Source organism: Macrobrachium nipponense, chromosome 22 (assembly GCF_015104395.2).
Source record: "Macrobrachium nipponense isolate FS-2020 chromosome 22, ASM1510439v2, whole genome shotgun sequence".
NCBI lineage: Eukaryota > Metazoa > Arthropoda > Malacostraca > Decapoda > Palaemonidae > Macrobrachium > Macrobrachium nipponense.
The window spans coordinates 3,956,623-3,972,785 of NC_087213.1; positions in this window are offsets into that span (position 1 = coordinate 3,956,623).

Consider the following 16,163-nt stretch of genomic DNA (forward strand, 5'->3'; position numbering starts at 1 on the left):
CTCTCAATCAACTAGCCTATTCCATTTTTGCCCCGGCATGGAAGAGTGTTCCGGGAAACCTTGATTTCGTAAAATATGTCATTTCATTTTTCCTCTCTCTCTCTCTCTCTCTCTCTTCTCTCTCTCTCTCTCTCTCTCTCTCTCTCTCCATCTTGGAAACTAACGCTTTTTGCAGGATTGTGGGGGGGTAGGGTGGGATGGGGATGAGTCTTCAGTTTTATTCCGTAACGGAAGTTTATTTTATTCACAGAGCAATTTCCAAGATAATAATGGAGCAATTTTCAAGGTAAATGGAGTAGTGGAGTACTACTGGAGTTCGAAAGTGACATATTCTTAAGGTCGCTTCGCTATTGAAGGAAGTTCGTATCTTGTGTTGAACCTTCCCATTTTTTTTTTTTTTTTTTTTTTGTTATTTATCCGGATTTTAAACCTGTATGGAAAGTCTCTGGCAGGGAGGAGGTGGGGTAGTCATAGTAAAAGCTCTTGAGACCACCAACCCTTTTGCGATGAGGTTGCTAGGTCCATACCCACAGACCATCCTTAACCAGACGGCCCCAGAGGGTTATGTCCCTTAGCATCCTCCTTTCGTTGATGGTCACCTACCCAACTCTCAACCACAGTGGTCAAGAATCATATGACCTAAAAAAATAGGTTGATGCAGTTATTTTTCGATGGGATTTTCAGTCGCTGAATGAAATAAATGGAATTTTAATAAAAAAACTGGAATATTCCAAATGCTGGAATGCTCTGTCGTGCTGACAAAAAATGAGAATATGTAAAAACTGGCACTTTCCATAAAATCCAGCTTGTAGAAAACAGGAATATTCCAAACTTTGGAATGCGTCTTAACGTTCTGCGGGAGGGAAAACTGGAATGTTCCAAGTACTTTAAAGCTCCACAACATTGCTGAGAAAAAACGGGAATACACCAATTACTGGAATGCCACGTAATGTGTCGTGGATAGAAACTAGGAATATGTAAAAACGGAAACTCTCTGTCACATCCAGCCGAGAGAAAACAGGAATACTTTTAATCCAGGAATTCTGTGTGAAATCCTGCACAGAGAAACCAGATTACACTTCATTAATCTTCAAGATTCCTGGATGATTTTATGTCCAGTCCACTCCGCATCTCACGAGACGGGAGAAAGTGAAATACCAGGCCAGAATAAAAAGCTCCGGAGAAATGGATTTCCACTTCCTTTCTTCACATGAAAAATTAATGTTAATTTATAGCTTGTCATATATATATATATATATATATATATATATATATATATATATATATATATGTATGTATGTGTGTGTGTGTGTATATATATATATATATATATATATAATATATATATATATATATATATATATATATATATTATGTATGTATGTGTGTGTGTATATATATATGTATATATATATATATATATATATATATATATATATAAATATATAAATATATATATAAATATACATATATATATATATATATAATATACACACACACACATATATATATATATATATATATATATATATATATATATATATATATATATATATATATATATATTCACAGGAAATATTTTCATTATTCTGTTATCAGATTACTACCCTGAAAAAATATTTCTCTATATGTTTTAATAATTGAATCATTTACTTGCATTTTCATCTATTAATTTTTAAAATTTACCCGTCTATTTTTGTTTATAACTGATCTCTCTTTTCCGTATTTTCCAATACCTTCTGTTACTTCTTTCAAATGAACGCTATATTCTTTGGAAGCTTGAATTTAAGTCAATGGCCGCTGTAATGGGCTTGTTCCATATGAATAGGGCTCATCTTCTTAATTTTAATATAACATAATAATAATAATAATAATAATAATAATAATAATAATAATAATAATAATAATGATAATATCATCATTGCCCTTACCCTTAAATAATAATAATAATAATAATAATAATAATAATAATAATAATAATAATAATAATAATAATAATAATAATAATAATAATAATAATAATGGTGAACCGAGGTTGTTTCAGCAACCAACTGTGTAGGATCACCTATTTTCGAATAAATAATTGAAATCATTATGAAAAGAAAAATGTTCTCGTTGGTTGATTAGAGAATTAGCTTCGTAATCGAGTGCCTGAGGAAAATGATGAAATTTCTTGGTATATGTTGATTTAATTAATGGTTAATACTGATTTGGGTTTATGTAACGAGAACCATAATCATTTTTTTAAATCATTACAATGGAATCCTTTTTATTGTCCTGGAAATTAGACATAAGTTTTTTAATTGTCCTGGAAATTAGACATCAGTTTTTTTTAATTGTCCTGGAAAACAGACATCAGTTTTTTAAATTATCCTGGAAATTAGACTTATCAATTGGAACATATACGTATCACGTACTCTAGTCTAACTCAGGGGGGGGGGGGGGGGGGGGGGGGGGGTTGGGGGGGGGGGGGGGGTGGGGGGGGGGGGGTGGGGGGGGGGGGGGGGGGGGGGGGGCAGTTGCCGTCAGTGCATCTCTCGTGGTTCGCTGTAGGCATTACTTAGCGTTCTTTGCAACGTCCTCCCGGCCCCTAGCTAGGGGGTCGTTTCTTTCATTTTCTCTGCCTCCATTCATATCTTCTTTCTTCCATTTGACTTTCCACCTTCTCTAACAATTGTTTTATTATGCAACTGCCAGGTTTTACTCTTGCTACACCTTTCAGACCATCTTTCTGTTAAGTTCCCTTTCAGCGCCGAATGACCTCATACATCCCAGCGCTAGTCCTTTGGCCTAAATTCTATATAATCCATATTACCTATATTAGGTCAAGTCTTGGAACCCAGTCTGGCTGTAATCAAGACAGTCTGTATTTGTGAAGGACTGACCCTCCTCAACCGTTCGATCTGATATCCCCTACTTAGTCGTGCAATTTGACACCTCTGCGCCCATACAAGATGTTCCCCCTCCGTTAAAGGTGGTTATGTGACCTTCACATTAGATGAAGACTAATAATTTATTAGTGAGTGAGGAGCTCGCGTGAATGAAGGTGCACCGTGAGATTTCATCTCTCAAGAACGCAATTCTCAAATGACTTGTGATTCAGAAATGTGATTATCTGTCTAGTTATTTTAAACCCCACTGGCAACAGTAACAGTAACGACAGCAGTAATGATAAAGAATAAAGCAGAGAATAATGGATAATAATGACTTACAGCGGTAATGATAAAGAAGAAAGCAGAGAATAATGAATAATAATGACTTACAGCGGTAATGATAAAGAAGAAAGCAGAGAATAATGAATAATAATGACTTTCAACAGCAATCATAAAGGAGAAAGCAAAGAATAATGAATAATAATGACTTACAACAGCAATAATAAAGAAGAAAGCAGAGAATAATGAATAATAACGACTTACAACGGTAATGATAAAGAAGAAAGCAGAGAATAATGAATAATAATGACTTTCAACAGCAATCATAAAGGAGAAAGCAAAGAATAATGAATAATAATGACTTACAACAGCAATAATAAAGAAGAAAGCAGAGAATAATGAATAATAACGACTTACAGCAGTAATAATAGAGAAGAGAGCAGAGAATAATGAATAATAACGACTTACTAGTCACTATCTTCCGGTTAAATACTAGACACTACAGCCCCTCCTCCCCGTTCCTTTGACTGTACCTCCTTTCATATTCTCTTCCTTCTATCTTATTTCCCACCCACTTCTAACAATGGTTTCCTGGTGCTTCATGGTGCAACTGCTTTGAGGTTTTCCTCCTGTATTCCTTTCAAGCGTTTTTACTCTCAATTTCCTTTTCAGCGCTTAATAACCCCATATGTCCTAGCGCATGTCCTTTGATGTAAATTTTATATTCCATCTCTGTAGCCCTCAAATTATCGGATGTGTCTAGTTCGTGAACTCATGATGAGTAATGAAATCTGTTCAGTTAAAAGGTCTTTACGGTTGTCCGTTTTGAAGATTTCCCAAAGTTACTAGTAACTCTTCATAATTTCTAGCCTAGATTCTATACTGTACTTTCACACCAAGCTTTCAGTTTAAGATTTTTATCCATAAAATGAATCATATCTAGAGAGATAACCTAAACAAATTGACTTAAGGGACCCAACATTCGTTTTTGGCCAAAATCATCAAATACATCCACACAGTATTGAAACTTGGCACAAAGAACAATGAGATTACCTACTTTTATGTTAGCAATTTTTAAGAACTTCAAAGAAATAGAAAAGGAAAAAATTAAATTAAATGTTACAAAATGATACATTTTTGTTACATTTTCAAAGTGACCAAACTAAAAAAATATTGATTCATTTGCAATTTCAAGACAATTACATTAAAGAACAAATCATTTTGAGATGAAATTCTGAAATTCTCAGAAAAAAAAAAAAAAAAAAATTGCAAAAAAAAAAAATGCGCTTCATCAAAATACTGAATAAAAAATTATAGAAATTAAAAGAGATGCATTATCAAAAAAGTATCTGACAATTTTGAAGAGAATTTACTGGCAAACAAATTAAAACAAAAATGAAGTCAATATCTTCATTATGAACGGAGATATAAAAGTTCAAATGTGAAAAACTGACAACCTAAACAAAGTGACTTAATTCACCTCGTAAATATGAACAATTTGACGAGTTTAATCTTATAAGGAGAAATATTCATGTTTTTAATTAAACAATTTCCTAATTAACATAGCCGAAGAAACAATGTGAAACTGCACCTCATAATTAAAACAAAATGACCAAGTGTAAGTCTTTAAAGGGAAATTCTCATGTTATTTCCCACATGAAACAGTTTCATAATTATCCCGCGTAACATTCTGGTCCCAACGTATCCAGAAAACTTATTAATTACTATTTTTCCCCTTAAAAACTTTACCAAGTTTAAGTGAATGAGAAGAAATGTTCCATTTTTGAAACAGTTTCATAATTTCTGGTATTATTCTGGTCCAAACTTTTCTTGAAAACTGATGACTATTTTGGTTTCCTCTTTTCGCAAAAGGAAAGAAGCAAAGACGGACGTAATGAACAGACAGCCGGAGTTAATTACACTGACGTAAGGATTAATTGGATACAAAAGAAACAACGTAATTACTAGCAGAGAAGCATTATAAGTACTGCGACCTAAGTTTCCCCCACAGACTCTTCAGCTAATTACGTGTTGGTAATTGTCTTCTGTATCGGCTTTGGATCGACCACCTGACTTCAGACGCCTCTCCCAATATAATTCCATTTGATGGAGATTTTTAGTTTTCTGTAAAAGAATTGTAATGACTTTCTCTGTCCGTTCAAACTTCTTCCGTCAGATCTTAAAACTTACTGGGGGGGGGGGGGGGGGGAATGCTAGGAGTGCTGCAAATTGGTATGTTGATCATCCACCCTCCAATCATCAAACATATCAAATTGCAGCCGTTTAGCCTCTGTAGGTTTGATTTTATTTAAGGTTAAAGTTTTTAATTGTTTTGGACTGTAAAGATACTTTGTAATTTCGGTTAGGGTCAAACCTGTTTAGGTTTGTGACCGTGTGATATCCGATAATCCTGGATTATCTCTTTTAATTTTTACCCTTTTGACAATTAACCATCTGGTATTCTTGATCTTGTTGTGTACCTGAGACCTTTCCCTCCAATTGTATTTCATTCGTTCCTTGATAATGTCTTAGTAAAGACGAAAGCGCTTGGATTTCTGACTATCATTTTCCTGTGGTATTCGCTTATATATATATATATATATATATATATATATATATATATATATATATATATATATATATATATATATATATGTGTGTGTGTGTGTGTGTACATATTCATAGGAAAATCGTATGCATTTAATGCTCGTGGTGATAACAGTGCCTCAGTTATGTTTGCACCGATTTATTATATATATATATATATATATATATATATATATATATATATATATATATATATATTATATATATATAATATATATACTATATATATATATATATATTTTTTTTTTTTGTTTTTTAAGTTCATTTTTCTCTGTGGGTTTTGTGTCATATCAGGTTTCAGTGCCGCTGGTTCTTGAAAGAGAGAGAGAGAGAGAGAGAGAGAGAGAGAGAGAGAGAGAGAGAGAGAGATGTCTTTGTGTCTCCGCCTTCGTCAGATGTTATTCAGACCGAAAACTCACAATTTTTTCCTTCGCCAAATCCTGCGCCCACAGTGCCCAATCATTAATCACTGGCCCGGCCTTTTCTCATCCACTCCAGTTTCCCTCCCAATTACACAAGGTACCAAATAAGGTTAAAAGTCAGGCCATACTATAGTAGATTCACATCAACCTTGCAAATGATGTCTGGACCAGTCCCTTCCGGCGCTCCTGATTGGCTGTTGATAAGCCAATCACAGGGCTGGGAACTCTCAGTCTCTCGTGAGAGTTCACTTAGGCGGGATGTGTATTTCACCTCTCTTTAGAGATACGTCTTCCAAAAGTACCCCTCAGGAGAGGTGGAACATGCATCCTGCCTATGTGAACTCTCTCTCGAGAGACGGAGGGTTTCCAGCCCTGTGATTGGCTTATCAACAGGCAGTCAGGAGCGTCGTAAGGAACTGGCCTATCCAGCCATTGAAGGAAAACAAACGACGCTATTGGTCATTGTTGACTTTCCTGATGATAAAAACAAAATAAAAATAAAAGTGCCCAGGTCAATCATCTTTGAAAGGTATGACCCCCCTGACGTTATCGCCGCTTAGGTCAATCATCTTTTAAAGGTGTATATACCCGTGGCCTTTTTGTCTGTTTAGCCGTTTACTTACGATTCACAAGAACCAACACGATTTGTTACTCAAACGGCAACACCAAAAAGGCTTTCTCTTCATCAGGCTTTGATCCACGAGCGCTGATAAATGACCTCGTGTGTCAGTGAAGGCTTCCAGGATAGGGATTCCTCCCTGGTCGGGTAGCTGAAGGGTGGAGGGGGTGGGGGGTGGGTGGGATCGGTGGCAGTAAAAACTATTAAAAATCTATATTAATTTACTCAAGACAATACCCAATTACGAGCCTTCATGTAAGCCACAAATGGTATGCACTGAAAAATGAGAAGATTATGAATATTCTACATTCGTTTTTTAAGATGCCTATGTACTTCAGAGAGAGAGAGAGAGAGAAAGAGAGGTTATACGCTAATATGAATGATCCAGAGGAAAGACAAATTATGTATATATATATATATATATATATATATATATATATATATATATATATATATATATATATATATATAGTATACAATAATAGAAGGAAATAATAAAAGGCAAACGTACCTAGCATTTTCGTGTTTCTTCAATGTACAGTACTCTGAAAAAGTGTATGTATCAATATGCGAAAGCGCTAGGTAGTAATGCCTTTTCATATCCTTCTGGCTCTGTAAGTGAAATTAGTCAAGTGATCTTGTGACAATTTAGCATTTGTGTGTGTGTATGAGCTCTTTGTGTATATATATATTATATATATATATATATATATATATATATATATATATATATCGAGCTACAATGTCCTTTAATATCTAATTCGCTCTACCTCGGAATTAATATATTTTCATATATGCTTACCGAAGGGAATTTTTTTCGATAATAGACTTCGGTTAAGCATATATGAAAATATATTAATTCCGAGGTAGAGCGAATTAGATATTAAAGGACATTGTAGCTCGATATATGTATATGAATCACGGAAATGTGATATGATATATATATATATATATATATATATATATATATATATATATATATATATATATATATATATATATATATATATATATATATATATATATATATATCTTTGCTGTTGTGTTTATGTATGTGCATTAATTATTGATACTATACTTTTGTTTACGTTATTAATATGAGTAACCGTAAACAATTCAAGGCTTCATCTTTCAACCTCACACGCCTAAACAGAATTATATTCAGTCAATCTCGCCTCGGAATTCCACCACACCGCGAAGAGAAGAAGAAGAAGAAGAGGAGGAGAAATATAAAAACCTCGCCTCATATACGCCTTCGGGATCGATACAGAGAGGTCCAGTAATTGGATACACCAACAGGAAGACCACCACATCCTAATCTCAAAGTTCTCTCCATCAGTTAATTACAAAAGTTTCGTTATTGGGAGCAGAAGAAGAAGAAAAAGAAGTTCTGCGCGTTGCGTTTTTACTTCTCGCCAAAGGTTATTATCGTCCCTCCAGTAACTAACGAGAAGTGACAGCTAATCAGAAAAAAAAAAAAATACTGATGAATTATCGATAAAAGAGAGGTAAAAGATGAATTCGCCTTATTAAACTTGTGAAAGAATTTCTTGTCTTTTATATGTGTTTTGAGTTATGTAATACACTTTGCGGTGTTGCAATAATGCTATATTATTGAAATTATTGAATAAAAAGTGAAAGAAGAATTCACCTTATTACACTTGTAAACGAATATCTTGTCTAATAAAGGTTCTATGTTTTATGAAACTACACTTTGTGGGTGTTATGTCACTATTATTCCTCAAATGAAATCATTTAACTAAAAGCATATTCAGTATATTAAAATCTGAGCACCTGAAGGATAACATCTACAAAGTCTAAAGTTGTTTCACATGACTATGGTCTTTTCCAGGTATTTCTTTTTCAAGGGACATAAGTTACTAAAATGAAGTAAATTTCTTCTGTCTTTCTTTCTAGCCTAAATCGGAAAATAATATGATTCTGTCAAGGGACATAGTATACTGAAATGAGATAAATTTCTTCTTTCTTTCTAGCATAAATGGGAAAATAATATGAATCTGTTATTCTGTTATTCTATAGTTCGGTGATTCTGTATGTCTATTATTCAATCATTCACTTGTCGTCGACTTTCTCGCGGAACAGACTTGATCTAGAGTTTGAGTCATGTTAGACTTCGGAGCTAAAGTCTTCAAAATCTTCTTGTATTTCCCTGCCGTGATTTCTCATGTAATTCCTCAGTGTTATGGGATGGCTGGACGTCTTTCGTTATTTTCTGCGGATTCCCGCTGTAATTCCTTGTGATATTCTTTAGTAGCTACAAGCTGATTGTGTGACCATTGTTTATTGAGTATTCTGTATCCCGTCAAATTTGTCTTCCTTCTCAATCTGCCTTTGCGCTTAGCAGGCGTCAAGATTTGGCTAAAATAGTTCTGAAAACAATGGTTAGAATATCTATCTCTATCGCGTCCGCCTCCGAGTCTTGTTTTAGATACAAACTGTAGCTGTGACACGAATTTATATACATTCTTCTCTCTTAAGTCTAGTTCTTGGAGTACAAGTTGCAGTTTATGAATAGCAGGGGATAATTACTACATTTGTTTGCTTATTTATTAATTAATTTCTTAATTTCTCTTTTAATAAATGAACTTTGCCATGTGTACTATTACCTGTATATAATTAAGTATATCACGTTCTCGGAGACCTTTTAAGTCACTCGCCTTCATTCTCATAAACGTAGGAATGCTGCTAATTAATGATTGTCTTAATGATATAGATCGGATACTAAACTCAGTGAAAATAGGATTCAGCTCCATCAAGTATTTATTAATTGATTTCTTAATTTCTTTTTCTAGTAAATGAACTATTTTGTCATGTGTACTATTACTTGTATGGAATGAGGTCTATGACGTTCGTGGAGACCCATTTAAGTCTTTCGGTTTCATTTTCAAAAGCATAGGAATGCTGCTCATTAACGATTGTCTTCATGATACAGATCGGATATTAAACTCAGTGAAAATAGGATCCAGCTTCATCAAGTATTTAGTGTTGATACATTAAACATGACTTACGGCCTTAATCAGAGAGTAAATCTGATACAGCCTTCTTTTTTTTCTATGATGGTTGGCAACCAAATTGATAGTGTATTAAATTTAAAAGGTCTCCTCATTATGTTATTATTGATGGAGTCAGGATGTAACCAAGATTGTGAGTACGTGACATCCAACTGCTCAAAAATATTCATTATATTGGGAAAATAATACGTTATATATACGGGATAGTAAACGTACGTAGATATAATATGAATGTATATGGAACAAAGATTTTGAGTACATGATACCAAACTGTCCAGAAAAAATCATAAATTATGTTATGAAAATAACCAACTCTAAAAATAAGAGAAATGGAAAAATAATGATGAAAAGAAAAAAAGAATCATTGTTAGCCAAGTTCCACTTCGACGGGTACCATTGGAATGATATGAAATATTACGATTTGGTAAAACTAAAAAAGGAAAAACTGATTATTTTCTGTTTTGGTCTGAAAAGGAAAATATGGTTTTTAGTCAAAATCCACTTCGACGGGAACCAGTTGACTCATTGGAAGGATTTGGAATATTATCATTCGGTAAAACTGAAAAAACCGGGAATAAAATTCCAGCTGGAATCTCATGGTAATTGGCATACTTACTCGCATCGGGTTAATGAACAGGACCATTATAATAGAGAGCAGACCTCGCCTTTATTTTTCACACAGAAATACTCTTTTAAATTTTCTTGATTGGGGTCGACCAAACGAGAAAGACAGACAAACAGACAACGAGACAAAAGAGAGAGCGAGATAGAGAAATTTTTAGAAAGAGAGAGAGAGAGAGAGAGAGAGAGAGAAATATGGCCTGGGTTTTTTACCAAGTTTTAACACGTATGTCTATGATACTTCTGTCGTCGTTCTGTCAAAACCATGAAATGTGTAGGTTCGAATCCAGGCCAGTGTAGATACACTTACAAGATGTGATTGTTTTGGGTAAACGTTACACTTAAGGTGAGATAAATCAGTATTGGGGGACATTTGTGGTTTAATATTCATGAATATGTAAGAGTCACGCTTGCATTAATGACAGAACTATCTATCTATAAATATGCAAAATGAAAAAAAGAATTATTTTATTTGTATACACAGTACAGAGTCAGCAGTACTGATGAGTTTTTTTCACCCCTCATCCTTGACACCTGTCAGGTGCGGATGTGTAATCTCCTATGGTCTGTGTGTTTGTCGGTATTGTCCTTTGAGAGTATATTGTGATTTATAACACTAGCCCTAATGGTTTTTGAAGCCACTCCATACTTTGACACCTGTCAGTAGTGGATCTGTAGTCTTGCACGGTTGTGTATGTTCGTCAGTACTTTCTCTAGTACATACTATACTACGATTTCTAACATTGTGTATCAGTCCTTCGTCAGTGGTTTGGAAATAGCCGTCTCTTATGTGATAAAGGAATCACGGTTTAAAGGGATCATAATCATATTGTATATTTGTTTGAATATGTAATTTCTAGTAAATGTAACGCGAAAATCACCTCTCTTCAAATGGTTCAGAGGACGATGCATCTGTGTTCGTTCATCTCTGCAATTTTCGAGAACTAAACTCAGGGCCTATTTTTACCGGACGATAATCTGGGCAAAAGGGAATTAAAAACAGGAGATTATTTGCTTGATCTTTATTCCATTGTGCTAATTCCCCTCCCATTGCAAGAGGATTTCTCGACGAGACTTCAATTGCTTCGGGGATTTGTGAAGCTCATTCGTTCTTTATTGTTGCAGACGATTGTTCAAGAAATGTTCCCTCCAAAATGATATTGCATGAAGTTTTCCGCAGCAGGCGAGAAATTCAATGTCTATTAATATTGTCGCACACATGTATATATATATATATATATATATATATATATATATATATATATATATATATATATATATATATATTTTTATAAATATATATGAAATACGAGGGAGCTGTCTAAGTCGTGTTCTCCTCCCCGTGGAATAAATTGCGGGTCTATCAATTTATATTTGGAGTAAAATAAACTCTGATCAGGCAGATCGTCCTCTGTTTAGGGAAAAGTTCTTTGCATAGAATCTGAAAACAGGGAATTTCCCGGTATATCAGTGTAGTAATTGTGTGTGTGTGTGTGTGAGAGAGAGAGAGAGAGAGAGAGAGAGAGAGAGAGAGAGAGAGAGAGAGAGAGATCAAGCCTTGTGCTAACGATGATCTCGTTAAACTGACTTAATATTTACCTTGGAACGTAAGTTCCTTTACTGGGTATGTCCGTTGGCATTGTTCCTGTGTGCAGAATCCTTAAGGAACACCACTGTTCAATAGATACGTCTTGTATCTCCATAGATACTTTTAATTGCCTCTATGTGCATCCCTGCTTTGGCTTCATCTCACTATTATGAAGGATTTTGCCGTTTAACGTTCACTGCCTTATAATTCCAACTGATTTGTTTACAACTCGAGGGAAATCTAACCTTGTCTTCAGTCTACCTTACCCTCAGTCTACCTGTTCTCAGTGTACATGCCCTCAGTGTACTTACCCTCAATATACACCAAACACTCATTGTACCCCAAACATTCAGTAAACACTCATTAAAACTCACTAAATCATAAACATTCATTGAACACTAAACAATCACTAAGCACTTAATATACACTAAACAATCACTGAACCCTAAACACTCATTAAACACTGAATACTCACCAAACTCCAAAAGTTCATTAAACCGCGAAACACTCTTTAAACACTAAACAGTTATCAACATCCACTCATCACTCATTACACATTCACTCAACACTAACAAGACATTCACTAAACACTCACTTAATATTCACTAATGGTTACTAAACATTCACTAGACACAAATATTCACTAAACCCTAAATACTCACTAAACATTCACTAAATATTTACACACTAAACATTGACTAAACACTAATATTCAGTAAACCCTACACATTCGCTAAACCCTAAGCACTCGTTAAACGTTCACTGAATCCTTACACACTGAACATTCGCTAAGCACTAATATGCATTAGAAAAAATCACTAAACCCTAAAAACTCACTTTCACTGCATACTTACACACTAAACCCTAAACACTCACTAAACACACTAAATATTCACCACCCCCTAAACAACAACTAAACATTCACGCTTACACACTAAACATTCGCTAAGCACTCACATTCACTAAACCCTAAACACTAAACATTCACTGAATATTTACACAGTTAACATTCACTAAATACTTACACTAAACATTTACTGAATACTGACATGCGCCAAACCTTCATTATTCCCTAAACACTTACACACTAAACATTCACTAAACCTTAAACATTCACTGAATATTTACACTCTAAACCTGCACTATCATTCAGAAAACATTTGCTAGAACCCCAAACATTCACTAAACATTCACTAAGCCCTAAAAACTCAGTAAACATTCACTGAATACTTACACATTCCCCTGTTCAATTTGTGGATTACCAGGCTTTTAAAAATAGCTGCAAGGCTTTGCAGCGCCGCCCTGGTGGAAGACCACTAAACTACGTAGTATTGGTAGGAAGATCGCAACTCCAGTTATATATATACATATATGTGTGTGTGTGTGTGTGTGTGTGTGTGTATACCCTCTATGGGGGAATCCCAAAAAGGGTATTTTTCACTTTGTTTTTGTTCAATAACTGGTGGGTGAACGGTCCTTTGATAGGTTGTCTTTTCTTCACATTTTGGACAGTCCATTTTATGAACCAGACATTTGGTTCAATCCAAGAGCTTCTGCTTTTTTCCTGTTGTGTTTGATGGGAGTCTCTTGTGGAGGGTGAGTAAAAGGCGCTTGATGCTGAAGGTTGGGTCGAGAATCTAACTGAAGCTTCAATTCTTCTCTTCTGGATTTTGAAGTCCTCCGCCTTCCTTGGAGACAGACGGAGCCAGTGTGTTCCTTCGTTCGTCCTCCTCCCTGTGTGTCTGGAAGGGCGCTTTCTCGTTGGGATTCTCGAGGATTTTGGAAGTCTTTCTCTTCTGTTCTCGTAAGTAATATAATCATATTCTCTCTCTCGCGCGCGCGCGCGGAAAGGATGCCTCACTGCTGGGGTGTCATCACAGTGCCAAATCATTGCAGAAGGGTTTTGTTTAACCAGCAGTGAGCACCTTCCCCCTGCTCATTGGCACTGCTCGCCAAACCAGTAAGGTTTCTGTGTATATGGTCTCCTCCGTTCCTCCTCCGTTCCACGTTCCATGAATCCATCGCTGAAGATTATAAGTTAATATTTCTTAGAATTTCCAGCAAACAGGTTTCCATTTGTCTTCCGGAGGATAACTCAAATAAACTGACAATTTCACCTTGCACAAAATCAGTATATTGATGACCTTCTCAAAGCTTCTATCTCACTTTGCTTAATCGTTCTATTTTTATTTATTATTTTTTTTTGTCTCTTTGTCTTTGAAATTCTTATTTTTTTCCGATGCTCTTGCTGTCCTACCGTTTGACTTCTTTGCTGTCTTCCTTGGTTTCCTCCAGCTCCTCTCTTCCCCTCATTTCCGCTTCCTGGTCTTCAGCCTGTATCCAGTCTTCCTTTCGGCCCTCGTCTCCTTGTCTCTCTTCTTTGCAGACCTTCATGCATCCTTTAGTGTACCGTACCCTCAGTATATCTAACTTCAGTGTACCGTACCTTCAGTATACCTTACCCTCAGTGTACTTACCCTGAGTCTACCTACCTGCCATGTAGCTACCTTACCTTCAGTGTACCTGCCTTCATGTACCTACCCTCAGTGTACTTTGCCTTCAGTGTACCTTACCTCCCTCAGTGTTCTGTACCTCGTCGAGAGTTTCTCGTTCATTGCAAGTCATCTCCCCTCCAATTACCGAGGGCTGTTGCATTGCAAAGGAGACGTTATTCGGGAGATGGACTTCGTGATAGCCATTAATGCCTTCGGGAAAAGGCGCGGAATCTCCTTTGACTGGGACGTTGGGTTAATCTTCTCTCAATGTCTCTCTCTCCCCCAATCTTCGTATTAATCTGGAAAATGACTGCTTTTCTTTTCTTTCAACAGTACTCGAGGGTCACTGGATTCATATATATACTACTCTGCATTTTTATCGTGTATTTTAGACTGTTTCAAAAGGATTGGAATTGGTACTTTCCTTTATTCATTTAATTGTACTCGAAGGGACGTTGAACTGATATGCAATATTCTGCATTTTTATCATGTACTATATCAGATTGATGTTTTTGAAGGATTGAAATACATTGCAATACGTTTAGATGTGATATTTGTCAGTGCTAGTATTCAAACGCAATACCAGCTTTATGAATCTCCACCAGTCGTATTTTGCAGCAGGGAGAAATGTCTAGAGAGAGAGAGAGAGAGAGAGAGAGAGAGAGAGAGAGAGAGAGAGAGAGAGACCAAATGAGTCATTTAAACGCAATACCACCTTTATGAATCCTCACTTATACCCTCTCTGCTTTAGCAACTCACAAGGACCTTACCATGTGCTTGCATAAAGCATCATCTTTATCTTTCCATTTTTCCTCTTTGGTGCTTTATCTTTTATTTTAATTCTTCTTCTTCTGCTGCGCCGTGTGTTTTCTTGCAGGTTCTTCGTCTCGTCTTGCAACAGCAGGTGCATTCTTCATGCTAATGGAGCCCGACCCTTCTTGCTTTGAAGCTGTAATGAGTTGCAAAGTTTTTAATGCAACGGTCGAAGGCAATTTCCTCCCCTGCTTAAGTTCCAGGTGGTAGATAACCCACCCGGGCCACGGAAAAGCTGGCTGCCTGCTATTTGTAGCAGTAGCTGCTGCATCAACTCCACATAATACGCACATAAAATACATTCATACACAAATACATGCACACACACACACACACACACATATATATATATATATACATATATATACACAGAGAGAGAGAGAGAGAGAGAGAGAGAGAGAAAAGAGAGAGAGAGAGAGAGAGAGAGAGAGATTAAAAAGAGCGTTATCTCTGACTTCGTCCTCGATATTTAATTGTTTCCTATATGACAGACTCCTTTAAACCTTTTCACTCTCAATTGTACCTTTCAGTGCTGAATGACCTCATCGTAGGTGTCCCAGCAATTACTTGGCCTAAATTTCATATTCCACTTCCAAGCTGACGTTCTTCCAGCACAGGCTCATGAGGCAAGAGCTCGGAAGTACCAAAATAAAACATTACTCATGAATCAGCACCCAAGGGGAGAATTTACGTAGAAAGTCTGGTTTCTGGTTAGGTTCCTGCTATGATTATTTTCACAGTGAAATTCAGTATCGTCGCTAAAGCTGCCGGGGATACCACCAGCGGAATTCCAGCGAAAATGTTCACGAAACCG